This window comes from Sorex fumeus, unplaced genomic scaffold (assembly GCF_029834395.1).
Source record: "Sorex fumeus unplaced genomic scaffold, SorFum_2.1 ptg000103l, whole genome shotgun sequence".
NCBI classification, from domain to species: Eukaryota; Metazoa; Chordata; class Mammalia; order Eulipotyphla; family Soricidae; genus Sorex; species Sorex fumeus.
Genome location: NW_026606160.1, coordinates 4,743,310 through 4,761,161, shown reverse-complemented (window position 1 = coordinate 4,761,161; position 17,852 = coordinate 4,743,310).

Genomic DNA, 17,852 nt, shown 5'->3' with positions numbered 1-17,852 from the left:
AACAAATTTCTAATAATTTCTATATGATTTTAACCTATATGAATAAGAAAATTCAAATCATTTAATATAATAGAATGTACTGCCTATATCATTTATCACTGTCACTGTCACTGTCCTCCCATTGTTCATCAATTTGCTCAAGCAGGTCTAGTAACATCTCCATTGTGACAATTGTTACTGTGTTTGGCATGTTGAATATGTCACGGGTAGCTTGCCAGGCTTTGCCGTGCTGGTTAAGATACTCTCAGTAGCTTGCCGGGCTCTCTGAGAGGGGCAGAGGAATCGAACTCGGGTCGGCCAGATTGGCCGCTTGCAAAGCAAATGCCCTACAGGCTGTGCTATAAGTTTCTAGCTCTGGCATCTAAAACATAGTAGTCAGCAAAGCGAAAGAAAGTATGAGAGTCAAAATGAAAAGCTATCACAGAAATAACAGAAATGAAAAACATGATAAGTAAAATTAAAAAAAGGTAATAGATGCTCTGAACAGTCAAATAAAAGAAGCTGAACAAAAGATTGAGGAGCTCCAAGATGAGAAGAAGGAAACTAGGAGAAAATTATGTTTTGTGAGCTATGAGAGGGGAATTAATATTTAGTGTTTGAACTCTATAAGTTGTTAGGGTGTGAATCAAAATCTCCCTTTATTGACAAAGAGACTCCGGAGACTGCGAACAGCAAGCAGGTTTTATTGTAAGACTGGCTAGCCAGGGTCGAGCCACCTATGCAGACGCGCAGGTCCAGCAGGGGGCAAGACCCCGAGCTTCTCCAATGGAGATCTTATATAAGCCTCCAATGGCCATTACAGCAGAGCCCACGGAATTCATAGTCAGTATATTTGTAACAACACATACTTTCCTAATCAATCCATTTAAAATACATCACTCCTTAGCCTATAGTTTAAAGATCAGCATTTGCGTCAGTACTTAGGAACGCCCTGATTTTTAGGGCAGTCCTGGGTCTTGTGAAATGAGTCTTATGAAAGAGATCTGGTTATCTGGTCTGATTTCCCCCCGCCCCCCGCTTCTCATGACTTGCAACTCGGGGCACCTGTTTCAGAGTTCCTTGCTCAGGGGCAGAAAAACAAGTTATTTTGCATTGCAGGTTCCTGTAAAGAGGATCTGAAAAAGCTATCTAGACTTGTTCCTCACATTCCTCCCTTTCTCTGCTCCATACTGAGGAATCTTCCTCCATGATTACTATACCGAAGAGTAACTCTCCTCAGTAGGTGGCAACGCCTGGTATTGTTGCCTCAGGACTAGGAGTTGGACAGAATGTATGCACTTTTTACCAGAGGTCACCAGCCGGTTTAGGATACAGGGTCCTGTGGTCACCATGATCAGGAGGATTGACAGAGGGCATGCCAGGGTGGAGAGGAGGGTGGTTAGTCAGGGAGACTGAATGAACCATGACTCCACCAACCCTCCCTGGCCTCCCTTTCTCTTCAGCACTGTTCAAGGCCTTCCCGTAGCTTGGCCATGGAGTCACGAACCACCCCTGTGTGATCAGCATAGAAGCAGCATTCTTTGCTGCACATAAACCCCCATTAAGCGATACCTGTTCCAGTCCCAGCCAGGCCCAAGCTGCTGCAGGGCTGGCTTTTGCCATTTCCTTGGGAGGAGGCCTTCCCTGTCTACCTGCCTACATCATCACCACCTTAAATCATTAAGGGAAAGTGGTAGATGGTCCATCTTCTGAAGCTGCTTCATGCTGACAGAGGGGCGCAGACCCTGCCTGTGCAAGGGGGAAATCTCATGCTACCGTAGTTTATAATGGGCCTCAGGCAATGAATTGGTTGGGTTCCTGAAGTTATCTGAAAGAAAAGATCAGTTCACTTAGACTGAGGTATATCACTTTGTAATGGTTAGACCCTGGAGGAGTGGAAAGTCCTTTTTGACCCAGTAAGAACAGAGTTGTTTGCTTTCTTAAAAAAAAAAAAACTTAAAAGACACATGATAATGACTTTTAAATAGCACTAAATTTAAACTACTAAATTATAAATACAAGTGGAGAGACCGCTACAGATAAAACATCCTGGTAGATATTAGGTTTTCTACCAAAACTACCTTTTCTGTTTCTGTCAAAATATGGTCTCTGATTTACTTTTTTTCATGGATATCATGTAGAAATCACTATTAAAAGGAAAAAGAAACACAGAGAGTGAACACTCATATATAAACATATATTTGCAGTTGTTTATCATGTACAAAATATAATGTAATCAATGAGGAAAAGCACTTTGTCTGTGAGCAAAAGAAAGTCACTGTCTAAAATCACACAGCAAATGTGAACCTCAAGCTAAAATAAGGCTTACCATATTCTAGTTGAATATTTTCCTCTATTAGTACATGCTGCTTTTCCTTAACTCCTAAGTTTAGGGATAAGAAATCTCATGAAAAGCTTTGAAAAATATTATTCCCTAGCTGACATGATCAATCAGGAAAGAGGAAATATCAAGGAAAGGTAATTGAGAAGAGGAGCCGCTGTGAGAGTACGTCTGAACACTGAAGCGGGAGTCCACAAGTGTCCAGTGCCCACGAATGGCCTCTCTGGCTCCTGATTAAGCTATTTAACGGCCATGATCCCAGAGACTCAGAAACAAATCTCAAAACCAGCAGCTTTTGGCAGAAATGTGTCCGGACCGCGCAGTAGGTTACTGTTGCCGGGCCATCCTGGGGGGAAAGGGTATTGTCTCTCCGCCTGCTCCCCCTAGGCGGCTCAGTGGCCACATCTTCCAGAGGCCAATGGACAGTCAGGTTTGGGCCCACAGTGACGAGACACGTGGGGCCTCACGGGATGGGGGTAGAGCCAGCCCTTTCCTCACTGTCCCAATGAGACCCCAAGCCACCGTCTCTGGCTCCTGATCAAGCTACTTAACAGCCACGATCCCAGAGACTCAGAAACAAATCTCGAAACCCAAAGGCTTTTGTCAGAAATGCGTCCAGTCCCTGCAGTACATTACCAGTGCTGGGCCACCCCAGGTGGAAATAGGTTTCGTGCCTTGGCCTGTTCCCCCTGGTGGCCCGGTGGCCGCCATCCTCCAGAGGCCAGTCAGGTTTGGGCCCTCAGTGATGAGACACATGGGACCTCATGGGATGGTGGTAGAGCTGGCCCTTTCCTCCCCATCCCAACGAGACCCCAAGTTGCCACCCACGAACGGACTCTCTGGCTCCTGAACAAGACGCTTAATGGCCATGATCCCAGAGACTCAGGAACAAATCTTGGAACCCAGCAGCTTTTGGTAAGAAATCCCTCTGGATTTAATTGTTAAAATTTTGAAATTTCAAAATCACGCAGCCACTACTGCAGCCATGCTACATCATATGCTATTCATAACCAGCAATAGAAAACAAATTGTCTACTGTTGCCTTTTCGGCAGATCTGAGTGTTGGGGTAGAATCCCAAATAATAATGGTGAATGTGGTGTCGAAATGTTGAATGTAATCAAAGTATAGAGAGAGTAATTTGGAGGTTATCTGCCCCATAGGTAGGGTGAGGGTGAGGGATGGGTATACACTGGGGATTTTGGTGGTGGATAATGGGCACTGGTGAAGGGATGGGTGTTTCATTGTATGACCGAAACTTAAAGCTGGAAACTTTGTAACTGCTCTCAAGGTGATTCAATAAATACAATTATAAAAAATGGGGAAAAAAAGTAAGGTGGAGTTTATGCACAACTCAATCAGCCTAATCAGTGGCTGAATAAATAGCAGTACCTCTACATTAAAAAAAAAGACATATCTTTCTCAAATGGAAAATAAAATAAACATCAAACTTCTGGAAAGAAAGTGACAGCAATGAATATAAAACAAACAAGTCTATAGGAAATGCTGCAATAATACTCTAAGAAAACCCACGGGTATATTTAACATTTATATAAGTTGAATGAAAATAATTATATTAGAAAATTTGAATATATCATAGAAAGTATTGTAAAATTAATAACAACAGGGGATGGAGAGAAAATATCGAGTAAGTAGGCCACTTGCTTTGCATGCAACCTACTTGGGTACAATTCCTGTCGCCCCAAATTGCACCCTGAGCCCTGCAAGGCGTGATCCCTGAGTATAAATCGAAGAGTAAATTCAGAGCACAGTCAGGTGAGGTTCCAATACAAAAACAAATGGATAATAGCAGAAGATGATGTCTTACTTGTTTTTATTGAGTCACAGTGAGATACAGATGACATCTTATTTTTTGCTACAGCATGGATAAAACTGAATTTGTTATTTTAAGTGGAGTTAGTCAGAAAGGAAGAGACAAATACCAGATGGTCTCATTAATAGCTTGTATGCAAAGAAGCAAATCAAGTAAAAAAACGACAGAACACTGTCCAATGAAAATACATTCTTAGACCCTGTGGATAGAGTTATGGTTACCTAAGTGTGATGGAAGCGGGAGGGCTGAAATTCTCTTCCTCTGAACAGTGGTAAAGGATACTGACTATACACATGTGTTAATATTGTACACCTAAATATATAACCATATAAACATTTATTCTATTATAAACCAATGTAACCTAGATAAGTCTATGGAGGTGTACAAGACTATACTATATTGGAAAATAAATTGGAAAAAACATTTTAATGGATTTCACATGCAGAAACATATCATGTCCTTGAGTAAGGACATTTCACATCTTGTGAAAGTTAACTCTATGTTAACTGTATAAATTTCTTATTAGAATAAAAACACAACTTACTTTTTCAGGATTACAGAATCCAATTCTCAGTGTCATGTGCAAAATAAAGAGTCACAAAAATGAGAGAATATCTGGAAGTGGAGAGCGATTGGGAGAGTACATCACAGCCACTCATGGACACACTTTTTCACAGCTTGAGATTAAATGGAGTGGCATCAACAGAGCATCAGAATACAAGAAACAGACACCTGTTCTATTTCTAGAGAACACCTTTCAAAATCAAAAGCAAATACGTCAAAATCTAAAATTATAAAAATACAAATGCTCCTAAGAATTGGAAGACCTTTACAGTTTTGATTCAACACTCAGAAGTTGCAAAAGGAAATGCTGAGACTAAGCAGTTTTTATGCTGTTTTGAATTTTTCCAGACAAATGTATTACTTTATAAGTGGACTATTTAAATAAGATTATGTTTAATAGTCATTATACTATAGTTTTCTTTTTCTTTTCTTGCTTCTGGGCCACACGCAGCAATGTTCAGGGCTTACTCTAGTCTCTATGCCCAGGAATCACACTTGATGGTTCTTGGGAGTCCGTACGAGGTGCTAGAAATTGAACCAGGTTAGCCACATGCAAGGTGAGCACCCTACTGTTGTACTGTTCTACACATAGCAGCTATACTGTTGTTCCAGCCCATTCTTTTCTGTCTGTTCTTTTCAGACCCATTTACAAATGGCCCAAAAATTAAATGAGCCATTTTGTGACCATATCGACACTTCAAAAATAACTCCAAAATATTGCAATCACAAAACAATCTCCTCACTGTTCAACACTGCTCTGCAGAACTGTAAACTCAGAACTATGGAACTGTAGATCTGAACTAGTACTGAGTTTACCAAGGTGGAGCGATGGCTGATGGGTGGGGGGATGAGAAGAGGAAACCAGAGACAAGGGGAAGGGTGGAAACACTCCTATGGAGGGTGTAGTTGGAACATTGTATGCATGAAGCCATTACAGTATTTAAAATCACAGTGACTAGAAAACAAAAACACAATAAACATACTTCTGAATTTAGCCCTGAAACCTTAAAAATAACGAAGAAATTAAAAATTAGGATTTAGCAGGATTGATTATACTTTCCCTTGTTTGTTTGTTTGTTTTGGGAAGGAGGTACATAAAACAGTATTCAGGGTTAACTTTTGGCTCAGCACTCAGGGATCACTCTTGGCAGTTCTCAGTGAACCATATGTGGTGCCAGGGAACCCAGACTGACTCTGCAAAGCAATCGGCCTACCTTCCCTACTCACTCTGGACCATTTTATTGGTTTCACTAGACTTTTACTACTTGTCCACAAATCTTTTTTTTTTCCTTCCCACTTGCTTTACACAATCATCTTATTATTAATAAAGGCTCAGAATGTAGCATTCGTGACATTTCCAGAATGCTTTTACAGACAGGAGACAGATTTCTCTTTTCTGCCTCTCTCTGCTATACACTTCAGTTCCTTTGGCTGCTTTCACAAAGTTTTTTATTTGAAACCCATGCTTTTTTCTGAAGTCAGTGGGCAGAAAGCTAACAATGACCAATGCTAGGCTAAAACTTCCTGGATATGTGAAATTCTAGGGTCAATTTGTCTGTTACCATATGAACTAGTCAGTGTTTGGGGATCAGTGTCACTGTCAGATTACCTTTTACTGATACATCTAACGCAGACACTTCTCAATAAGTGTCACCTTGATATGTGAAACTAAGGTTAATTAAGGCCAGAGGGACACAGGAAACTCCTTAACCATTGGTTGAAGAGTGGACATCATTTTGAGTTAAGATTAATTAGGACCCAGAGAATGAAAAGTAGCTCTTGTCCTTCCGTTAGATTTTTCTCTAATTAGAGATTGTCTCTTTCTAAATTGTCCTCTTATGCTCATAGGCAAGTACTTGCTTGTAGCAGGCTGATAGTGCCTAAAGGCTTGTGACTTAGAAAGGACTCTAAGAAGAAATTAAAGTTACAAAGAAGGAAGCCAGAGGAAGTTTACAGATTAGAGTAGCCAGTGGAGGAACAGGAGATTGAGTGTCAAAGAACCCTGGAGCAAAGGTGAGAGAAATAATCAAATGATAAACTGCTAAAACACACTCCAGAAAAGGGTGAGTAGATAGAGAAGCAATTCAGTGATGTGACATATGACTAGCAGCATAACAACTTTAATAAGAACTAAAACATACGGTGGCTCTTTTCATGAAAATCAGAGTGTCAAATAGCTTAAATAGAAATTAAGAATGATTAGACAAATTTCCATCTTAGTGCAATTAAAGCCCAAAGAAAGGCCCAATTTATCGAAAAATAGTATTAAAAGTGTATATTGCAACAGCTCATTCATGAAGTCTCTTTCCTCATGGCACTAGAGTCAAAAAACGTTAGATTCCAATATTTGACTGTGTGACCTTGGATAAAAGTAATGTGAGAACTTCTTGGGGATGGAAAGATAGTACAGAGGGTAGAGCACTTTTCTTTGAATGCAGCTGACCCCAGTTTGATCTTTGTCACTGCATGTGCTCTCCTGAATGTCGCCAGGAATGATCCCTGAGTAGAGTCAGGAGTAAACCCTGAGGGCTTGGCCAACCAATTTTTTTAGGAAAAAAAAATAAACAAAAACCCTAAATGTAATTGTTTGCTCCAAGTGAATTGGAAATCTGATGTCTACTATATAAGCATATTTCTTTAGAAATAATTTTCATAATGGCTCTAAGAGAACTATTTAATAAATGTTAAATCTTTTCTCTTTCATATCTGAACCTGACAGAATAATAATTTATATTGTTTTGTCTCAGTTTATTTCATTTCTATTTCTGAGTTATATTTTCAGTAAAATTTACTTAAGCTGTTGTCAAGTGTATAAAATATGAACATGATTACAAATAAATTCAAAGAAAATAGCATTGAAAGTGCCTGAAAAGAAGTCTTCCTAGAAGCCATAAAAATAGGGTAGCAAGGAAGGAGTTTACTTTGTACACAGCTGAGCCAGTTCCACTACTACTGGAGGGCCTGGTGAGGAGAGAGCTTTATTGGCAATAGGCTCACAGTTCAGAAGAGGGCAGAAAAGTGCCCTAAAAGTAGCCACATTGTCTTGCCTCATTGGTAGACAGAGAATTGCACAACAATTAGCAGAAATTATACATCCATTGAGAGCGTCCATACTTTGTAATGGTAAAGATTTAAGATCTCCAATATCCTTCAATCTCAGGTGCCCTTCTAGATAGTTGAGCGTTTTTTCTCTTCATATTTTATGTCATTTGTATTTTGGTGAGTATTGCACCAAAATGGATTACACTGAAATCCATTTTGCCACACTGTCACTGTCACTGTCCTCCCACTGTTCATAGATCTTCTCGAGCGGGCCCAGTAATGTCCGCATTGTGAGACTTTGTTGTTACTGTGTTTGGCATATCGAATACATCATGGGTAGCTTGCCAGGATTTGCCGTGAGGGCGAGACACTCTTGGGAGCTTGCCGGGCTCTCCAAGAGGGGCGGAGGAATCGAACTTGGGTCAGCCTGTTGGCTGTGTGCAAGGCAAATGCCCTACCTGCTGTGCTATCGCTCCAGCCCCATTTTGCCACACACATGAGAATTTTTCAACAATGAGAGTGCATAAGAGATCACTTACTACTCATTTGATTAAATGCATTGAAAAACCTAATTAGATCATCTATGTGCTAACACTCAAAAGATAGCACAGCAGTTAGAATCCATGCCTCCAACCTAGGTTCAAAGCCCAGCTTCACATGGCTCCCAGAGCTTTTCGGGTGCAGTCCTAAAGGTCTCCAAATATAAAATATAAACTATAGAAATTGCCAGGTTGGTCTGAGTAAAACCCCTGCAATGCCCACCAGAGCAGCACTGCATTCTTGGGACCTTGCATTGAATTGCCAATTTGGTTGACTAAGAATTACTAGGAAGGTCCCTGGGTCTCCTGAGCACTATTTGTAGAGTCCCTCACATCCTCCATAAAAATACAGATTTAGAATTTTAAAGACAAATTTTAGGTTTGCAACAAAATTGAGAGGAAGGTACAGAAATTCTTGAATAATCTCTGCTCCTACTAAATAACTACTACATTGTCAACTTCCTCTGCCACAGGAGGCCAATTTGTCAAACTTGATGAACCTACTTTGAAATATTATAATCCCCAAAGGTCCCGCTTTATATTAGTGTAATGTCTAAAGGCTTGTGATTTAGAAAGGACTCTATGAAGGAATTAAAGTTTTAATATGGTACTGCTTATTTCAGTTTTCTTCAAGCACACTGAAAAATTGCTACAGTTTATTTATATATTTGTCCCTCTAACCCCCTTGCTAACACATTTTTTAAAGTGATGCATGTTTTAGTCTTTTCATTCACCGTGATTTTTGTTTTGTGTAAAACTCATTACTTAATGGTCACAAATTCTGTTTCTATAGCTATAAAAGTTTCAGAGTTCTAGATTTTGCATTTATATTTGGGAACCAATTTGAGAAGCTTTTTCTGGATAGAATCTGAGGTTAGATGAAGATTTATTATTTTTTGCATTTGGGTTCCCAGTTGTTCTAGAACTATTAACAATTGAGAAGACTGTACTTACTCAACTAAATTGCCTTTTAATCTTTGCTACAGTAAGATTATGTCTGAATCATTTATTAAATTTCCACTTGTCTACTTAAAGCTTTTTATTGAGGAAACGGTATTTACAATGTTTGATGCAAATATCTGACCTGTGAAAAAATAAGCAAAGAATGTACATTTAAAAAAGGAAATCATAAAACAATAAATGATATTAGAAATCACCAGAGAGCACATTTTTCAAACTTGGTCACTGTCTAATACCATGCAAAAATCTTTTAATTCAAAGCAATATAATGACTTACATATTAGATTTGAAGCCACAAAATACTCCAGAATCTCACAATCAGAGGGGTCTTTGTATATTTAGCTTCAATGACAAGACTAAAGAAACAAAAGCAAGAATAAAGAAATAGGAGATGTAAAGCTCTCCTACACGGTGAAACTACTATCTTCAAAACAAGAAGGCAGCTCCAGATATTGAACGAAAATGTGTACACACACACACAAATATACACACAGATTGAGAGTGAGAGTGAGAGTGAGAGAGAGAGAGAGAGAGAGAGAGAGAGAGAGAGATCTTGCAAGGCCTGATACTCAAACTACATAAATAATTCACAAGTTCCTAGTAATAACATTGACTAATTAGAAAAATAAGCAAAGACATTACTAGATATTCTACATAAAATCATCAGTTAGCCTACTTACACATTTATAAAACGTTCAATATGACTTGCAAGTAACAACCAGTGAGATATCACCTCACTTGTCATTACGTGAGATGATATCAATCCTATGTCAAGAGGATTGAAAACAAGTGATATTTGATGATATATAAGGACCATATCATGTATTTTTTGCACATGCTCACACTCTCTTAGTTTCTAGGAATACTGCAGTTTCTCAAAGCCTCCTATGAGTCTCTCATACACCATGTTTTCCTTCTGTTTTTTTTTTCTTTTTCCTGGTCAGTTTCCTAATAGTTTTAAGCCTGATGTTGAACTAGGATGTTGAACAATTATCATATTCTGAGTATAATAAGGAATATACTCAAAAAGCATAGAGTCTGTTGAGTAAAGACTCTGCAAATGGCCAGATTTGTCCAAGAGTAACCACTCCCTATGACACTGAACCAGGATATACAGTCTTGAAGGTCCTGTGTTCTGGATAATGATGCATTATTGCTGAGGTCCAGCAAAAGTCAGGAGTTATCAGGACTACCCCAATGGACCACAGAGGGGTCTTGTTATACCAAGGACCAAACTTGGAATCTCATGCATATAAGATCTATATTCCACCTTTTTTGAGCTTCCTTTTCAACCCCTAATAAAGTGTTTAAATGAAAGTGGAGTCACAGGGTATTTGGGAAACATCTTCGCCTTGAAAAACAAAAAGAAAGGAAGAAACAAAACAATGACTTATGTTCTATGGCCTGAACATTAAAAAAGTATTTTAGTTTCAGAATTATGTCTCTACCAGACCGACACTAATATCCAATTCCCTGTCTTATAGACAGCTCTATAAAATTGAATTACTGAACTTTAGTTAAGCTATATTAATGTTAATCAGGACTGGAGGAAAAGCACAGCGGGTAGGGCATTTGCCTTGCACGCCGACGACCCAAGTTCGTTTCCTCCGCCCCTCTCGGAGAGTCTGGCAAGCTACCGAGAGTATCTCGCCTGCACAGCAAAGCCTGGCAAGCTACCCATGACATATATGCCAAGAACTGTAACAAGTCTCACAATTTGTTGTGAGATGTTACTGGTGCCTGCTCCAGCAAATCGATGAGCAACAGGAGGACAGTGCAGTGCAGTGTTAATCAGTTTAACACTATACGTGCTGGAGCGATAGCACAGCGTGTAGGGCGTTTGCCTTGCACGTGGCTGACCAGGTTCAATTCCTCCATCTCTCTCAGAGAGCCCAGCAAGCTATTGAGAGTATCCTACCCTCACAGCAGAGCCTGGCAAGCTCCCCGTGGCGTATTTGATATGCCAAAAACAGTAACAAGTCTCACAGTGGAGACGTTACTGCTGTCCACTGGAGCAAATTGATGAACAACGTGAAGACAGTGCTACAAGACAGTGCTACAGATATGATGATTGCAATAGTATTAAGGTAGATAGTATGGGTGTACAGAGTTACTGTGCCTCATTAGTTCCATCCTTGCTATAATAAGCTGAAAGTTTAATCATAGAAGAATAGTAACCGTGTGTGCACGCGCAGGCATATATATGTGTGTGTGTGTGTGTGTGTGTGTGTGTGTGTGTGTGTGTGTGTGTGTGTGTAACTTTTCCAGTTAATGTTTTGGTTTGGTTTGGTTTGGTTTGAACAAGGACCATCAGTGCTCAGTGCTTACTCCTGGCTTTGCACTCAGGGAGCACTGTAGCAGAGTTCAGGAAACAATATGGGTGCCAGATACTAAACCAACGTTGGTGATTACACTTTATTGCTTGATAGTTTCTGACTTAAAACAATAGTTTTGAGATCAAGGATGTGGCTAAGGTGGTAAAGTATATGTTTGCATGGACAAGATCTGGGCTCAATCTCTAACAATACCCTGCCCAAAAGAGAATAGTTCAAAATTATAATAGTTTTTCACTTTGATGACCTGTTTATCAGTATTTTTATTTTGTTTGCTGCACTCTTGATGTCAAATCCAAATAATAATATCTAAATCCAATTTCATAAATATTTCCCTTTTGTATTCTTCTAAACAGTTTTAGACAAAAGCATTTAGATCTTTGATCCATTTTAAGTTGACTTGTGTTAATTTAAAGGAAAGGGCATGGGTTCATTCTTTTCTATGTGGATACTCAGTTTTCAACATTATTAATTAAAAAAAAAACACTTTGTCCACTAAATGGTACATTCTTTCACCCTTTTTGAAAGTCAATTGACTTTACAAGAGTTTAGTCCTCGGTTTCTCTATTCTATTTTGTTGTCCTCTATCTGTTTTTGTGGTAGTATCCTTGAAATAAATTGTTGAATAGGGTGAAATCATTGAAACAAAATAGAATATGAATCATGTAAATATAATATATTGAAATGTCATAGAAATAAATTGTTAAATAAAATAAAACATTCTACTGGTTTCTTGCTATATTTGTGGCCTAGAAATACAGCTTGAAATCCAGAAGCATGTTTCTTCTTACTTTGTTCTTGTATTTTTTTAAAGATTAAAAACTAATTTGATTTCAAAGTCTTCTTCTTGGCGGAGTAGTGCTAAGGACTGGAGCCATGCTTTAAGCATGAAAGGCACCACTGAGCCTCACATTTGACCCTTGTGTTCTTTAGATTCCATGTGAATATTATGTTGGGTTTTGTTCTGTTGAACAATAATTGATACTCTGCTAGGGAATGCATTTAATATATAGATGAATTTGTGTGGGGCTACCACCCTAAAGTTATTGTTAAGCTTAATGTGAATCTTAATAAGTCTTCAGCCCATTATGCCTGATAATTTTATTTATGTATGTCTTTTTAAATTAAATTCAACAATACCATATTACAGCTTTCAGTGTACAAATCATCTGTCTCTTTATTTTTCAGATTACTTATTCTTGGTGTTTAGAAAGGCCATTGAATTCTGTGTTGATTTTGTTGTCTCTAATCATTTTATTCTAAGGGCATAAGTGGGGTTTATGTACCTATCAAATCAAATCATGACGAGTACAGAACATGTCCTTACTCATATAAAATTATTTATAAGAATGAGTCTGAGAAATTGCTAAAATATATGAGTATGTAGTACTATTGTGTTTAATTAATATTTTGGTGCCAAGCATATACAAACAATAAAATATCACATTTAAAATATAGTTTCTAATTTGGTACCTAATAGTGTACAAGAATGTTACTGAATTTTATTCCATTATCTTGCACATCTTTATTAAACTTGTTATAGGTTTTGGGGCCTCCCAAGTTTGGGGGTGAGTTGTCAGGGAGCAAGTCCCAATGATACTCAGCCAACCTGGACTATCATTCAATGGTAGGGTCTGAGGATATGGTACTTGCTCATTTCCTGCAATGTTGGAAATTACCAGTCATCCTTGGGTGTCTCCTGGGCTACACTTGCTCTGGTTAAGACTCTATGTAGTGTCAGAGATAGATTCTGGATCTGGTATATGCAAAGACATGAACCCTAACTCTATCTATATGGCCATAAATTATTTCACAACACAATTAAAACATGACAATTTTATGTTTATTTCTTTCTTTGGCAATGTTTGCTTTGTTATTTTTTTCATAACCCTAATAAATTAGCAAAATTATAAAAGGTAGCAAATAATAGTACTACTGGTAATTCTACTTTATTAGGATTTTTTGTTTGTTTGTTTTGTGGTAACACTTGACTGTAGTTGGGGCTTACTCCTGGCTCTGTGCTCAAGGAACACTCCTAGAAGTGCTTATTTGGCGGGAAGGGATGTCTTGCCCTACAAAGACTATCAAAATTTCTAAAAAGTATTGATCTCTTGAACATTATTTACTATTCTTAGAATTTTTCTGAGGATAAAAACTCAGAGCTATCCAAAATACAATAAAGTAAATTAAAAAAAAAACCATCGTTTTATTAACATAGAAAATTAACAGCAACAGATTTCTAATACTGGAGGATTCTGGTTAATAGAATAAGTTATACTATGAAAATATTAAAGTTAAAACCTAACAAATAACAAAATTTCATGGTCAGAGAAATAGTACAGATGTTAAGTCACTTTGCATGCAGCCAACCCTGTTTTGATTCCTAGCATCATCTATGGTTCCCTGTAGAAGCTATGAAAAGGTAACTTTTAGCCCAATATGCCATTTCTCACTGTCTAATAATAAAGATTTTGGTTGCAATGAATATGGTGAAGAGTCTTGCCTTATTGTCTATAATAATTTAATCTATAGTACTAAAAGATTCTCTATTATCTGTATATAATCATCACTTATAGTGGAAAACTTTCTGAATATATATGTAAAATATTCATATCAATAGCTGGTGCTTAATAATTGTCTGCCATCCAGAAAAAAAATCTATATGTACTCTTTGACAGTTCCCCTCAAACAGGGGCCATATGAATCCTTATAGGTCCCCTGGATATTCCAAAATAGTCACACATGAAAATTTATGAAAATGGGGTGACTGCATAAAAGTAGGGAGTCAACTGGTAGGACATGGAAAAGGAAATGTTAGGAAGTAATGTGAGAAACACTGCATCAACTCACAGCTTTCTGCAAGACAAAAGTAAGTCTAAGATTTTCACAAAATAACTGATGAAGTCACAAGTCTATACAAAGGTGTCATATGGAGTTCTCTTAATCTTTACGATCCATAATATTCTATATACTTAGCTAATTTTGGTACCTCAAATGCTGCTTTCATATTTTTGTATAATGTGAAGATTGATTTTTACAAAATTTCAATACATTATTTTGTAACACAATAATGAGAACATGACAGAATCGGGGAGGGGGAATGAGAATATACATAGGAATAGCCTCAGAGCAAGCCTGAAAGTTCAGAACAAATTATTTGAATTACAGTGAGATTATCAGAGGGCTATGAAGAAAATAATTTTGCTTCCTTTGAGGGTTAATGAACTTGCACATCACCTCTCCTGAATATTTGAGGTCCCTGAGCACCTCTGGATGTGGCTCTGGTTCTTGCAAAGCCCGGAGTAGCGACAGAGGGACTCGGGGAACAGAGCTAGCAGCCAAGCAGCATGGAACGGAGTGAACCCCAAGAGGAGCCAGGGTAGGGGGGACAGCAGGGCTGGCAGTAGGCCACAGGGCAGGCTCCTGTAGACCCGGATGTGGCTGTCCAGCCCTCATGTGACAGGGTGGGGAGAAATGGGGCCCCGAACACTTCGGAGATGCAGCAGAAGAAGAGACATGGGAAGGGAGAGGGCTCAAGGGAGCCGAAGACCCGCACCCCATCGCTGCAGTGTGCGGTCCTGGAATCCCAGGATCCCAGAAGCCGCCAGACAAGCTGGAGAGTCTCAGGATGCACCCCCAAGTCCTGTCCCCAGATGATCTGTGACCACCAGCTGGAAGGTCTGGGGACCCAGGCCCCGTGGGAGTGCTGTGGGGTGATTCCCCGGACAGAACCCCTTTCTCCAGCCTCAGCAGGCTATTCCCAACTGGTCTGGACAAGCAGGGAGCCAGGGAGCAAATCGTTTCCCTTCCCAAGGGACATCACCTTCCTTGCTAGGAACTCCCCGCCCCTCATCCCCCCAGTCTCTCTCTCTCTCTCTCTCTCTCTCTCTCTCTCTCTCTCTCTCTCTCTCTCTCTCTCTCTCACACACACACACAGCCTGTGCCTCCGAAGGTAGAATCTGTCCCTGGCACCCGGCGACAGACTTGGCACTTGGAGGTCTGGGGACAGACAGGAGGAGATGGAGCCCCGGGCTGCTCCTGTCCCACATAGCCTTGGCCATGCCCTGCCTGTGAGGCATCTGCCTTGCCATTACATATGCGCCACGACACGGCCATGCTCTTATGATCTCAGGCATCTCATGGTCCTCCAGCACTGCCAGGAATGACCAGAAGTACTGAGGTGGGTGCGACCCCAAAACACTGACAGAGAGAACAGGAAGAGAGAACAGTGGGGACTGCAGGACAGCACAGGAGGCACCAGAGTTCACCTGTGTCACCAAAAGGCTTTTCTGCCCACTGCTCTGGCCACAGGCAAGGACCACAGAGGTGTGAAGAAAAAAGTGGCGTGAGCTTCAAAACACAGACAAAACCACAACTGCAGAAGATTCCAATCTGCCTGACCTGCTCTTACAACAGTTGAGACAAGTGCCCACGCAGGAGGAAATGGGAAGGCTAGAGCAGCCGTCAACCACACTCCCCGATGCACATTTCTAGAACATGCCACACTCGCAGCAGAGCAGGTGGTACTCCCCGTGCACCCCCCTTTCCCCCAGAGAGGATACTCCCGGCCACAGTTGAGGGGCTCTTGATTTGTGCATCTGCTGTGCATGAGTCACAAAGAACCCTGAGAGGCCGTGATCCACAGGCTCCTGTGAATAACTGGCCTGTGTTCTCCTGAACAGTCTGTGAAATGCCTGTGAGGACAATGAGAAAGGATTCTGCCTTTTACCAACTGAAAGTTTGCAAGAGAAATGCCCATTTGTCAGGAAAGATCCTTTAACAGGACTAAACACAGTTACTCCCAGAGAGCCGAGAGGGTAGAATGCAATCGAGGACGGAAGGCCCCGGAACTGCTGGACCAAGGAGAACCATGCCACCCACCTGAGCATCAAAGCGTCAGAGCCCTAGGCACTAACTAAAGCACCACAAGAGGAAGGCACGAGGCCAGCGGTACAACACTTGCCTTGCACGTGCTGACCCCAATTCAACCCCTGGCACCCCATTGGATTCCCCCCAAGCCATGGTCGGGCCTAAAAAGGAAAAATACGAACCAAAAGCAACAGCAAAAACACTGCAAGGGAAGGGAGGCCCCCTAGACGTACTTTTTTATTCTGAGGCCAGAGACAGCACTCACGGCCAGAGAAAAGATGTTAATGGGGTCAAAGAGTCTGCCTTGCTTATGGTCAACTCAGCTCAATCCCTGCAACTTCATGACCCCCACACAACAGGGGCAGCCAAAAAGGCCCCTTCGACCCCACTCTCAGGGTACCCCAGGGAATGCCCAGCACTGCAGGACTCAAGAAGCACTGTATGCATCCTTACCCCAAACCCACAAGAGGAACAGAAAGAGAATTACCAAGACTGCAAGCACCCTTGAAGATGAATTGCAGATTCAACTACTGCAACAACGTAAGAAGCTGTACCATGAATACGAACCGGAATCCTTACCCTCAGGAAACGCAATCTGATCTGAAACACTCCAGTCTAAAAGGACCTAACTTAACACATCGGCCCTGAAATAACTGAAGGAGACAGAAAAAAATACTCACAGACTGACCATGATCAAGCAAGTGTGGGATGAGAAAAAGCAAAGGGGACTGGAGAGGCAGTGCAGGAGTTAACTTGCATCCATCCCAGCCCAACTGAAATCACCTGACCGCAGGGGCTGGGGTGATAGCACAGCGGGTAGGGCGTTTGCCTTGCACGTGGCCCACCCGAGTTCGATACCCAGCATCCCAGGTGGTCCCCTGAGCACCGCCAGGAGCCATTTCTGAGTGCAGAGCGAGCAGTAACCCCTGTGCATCATCAGGTGTGACTCAAAGAGCAAAATCAATCAATCACCTGACTGAACATGGTCCTCCGAGGCCGCGCAGGGAGCCACAGGCCCTGACTGCATTTCCAGGCAGGCAACGGGCCGCCACGCCCGGGAAAGCCTGACCCAGGGGGCCGAGCCCGAGCATCGAGGGGAAGGCACTGGCCTTTGGCACAGGTTCCATCCCCGGCACCCCACAAGGTCCCCTGAGCGCCACAGGAGCGATCCTTGCTTGCAGAGCCAAGGGTTGCAAGCCCTGAACACCAAACAAGAATGGACGGGCGAAAAAAGCCACCTAACATGTGAAGGAGAAATGAGAGCCTGGCAGCCAGCTGTCCCAATCCTGCAGGGTAGGGCAGAGAGGGGTGTAGGATGCACATGAAGAACTCAGTACACTAGTACACACGTACACACACAGATTCATTGCACGAGTGTTTTGGTGGGAGCTGC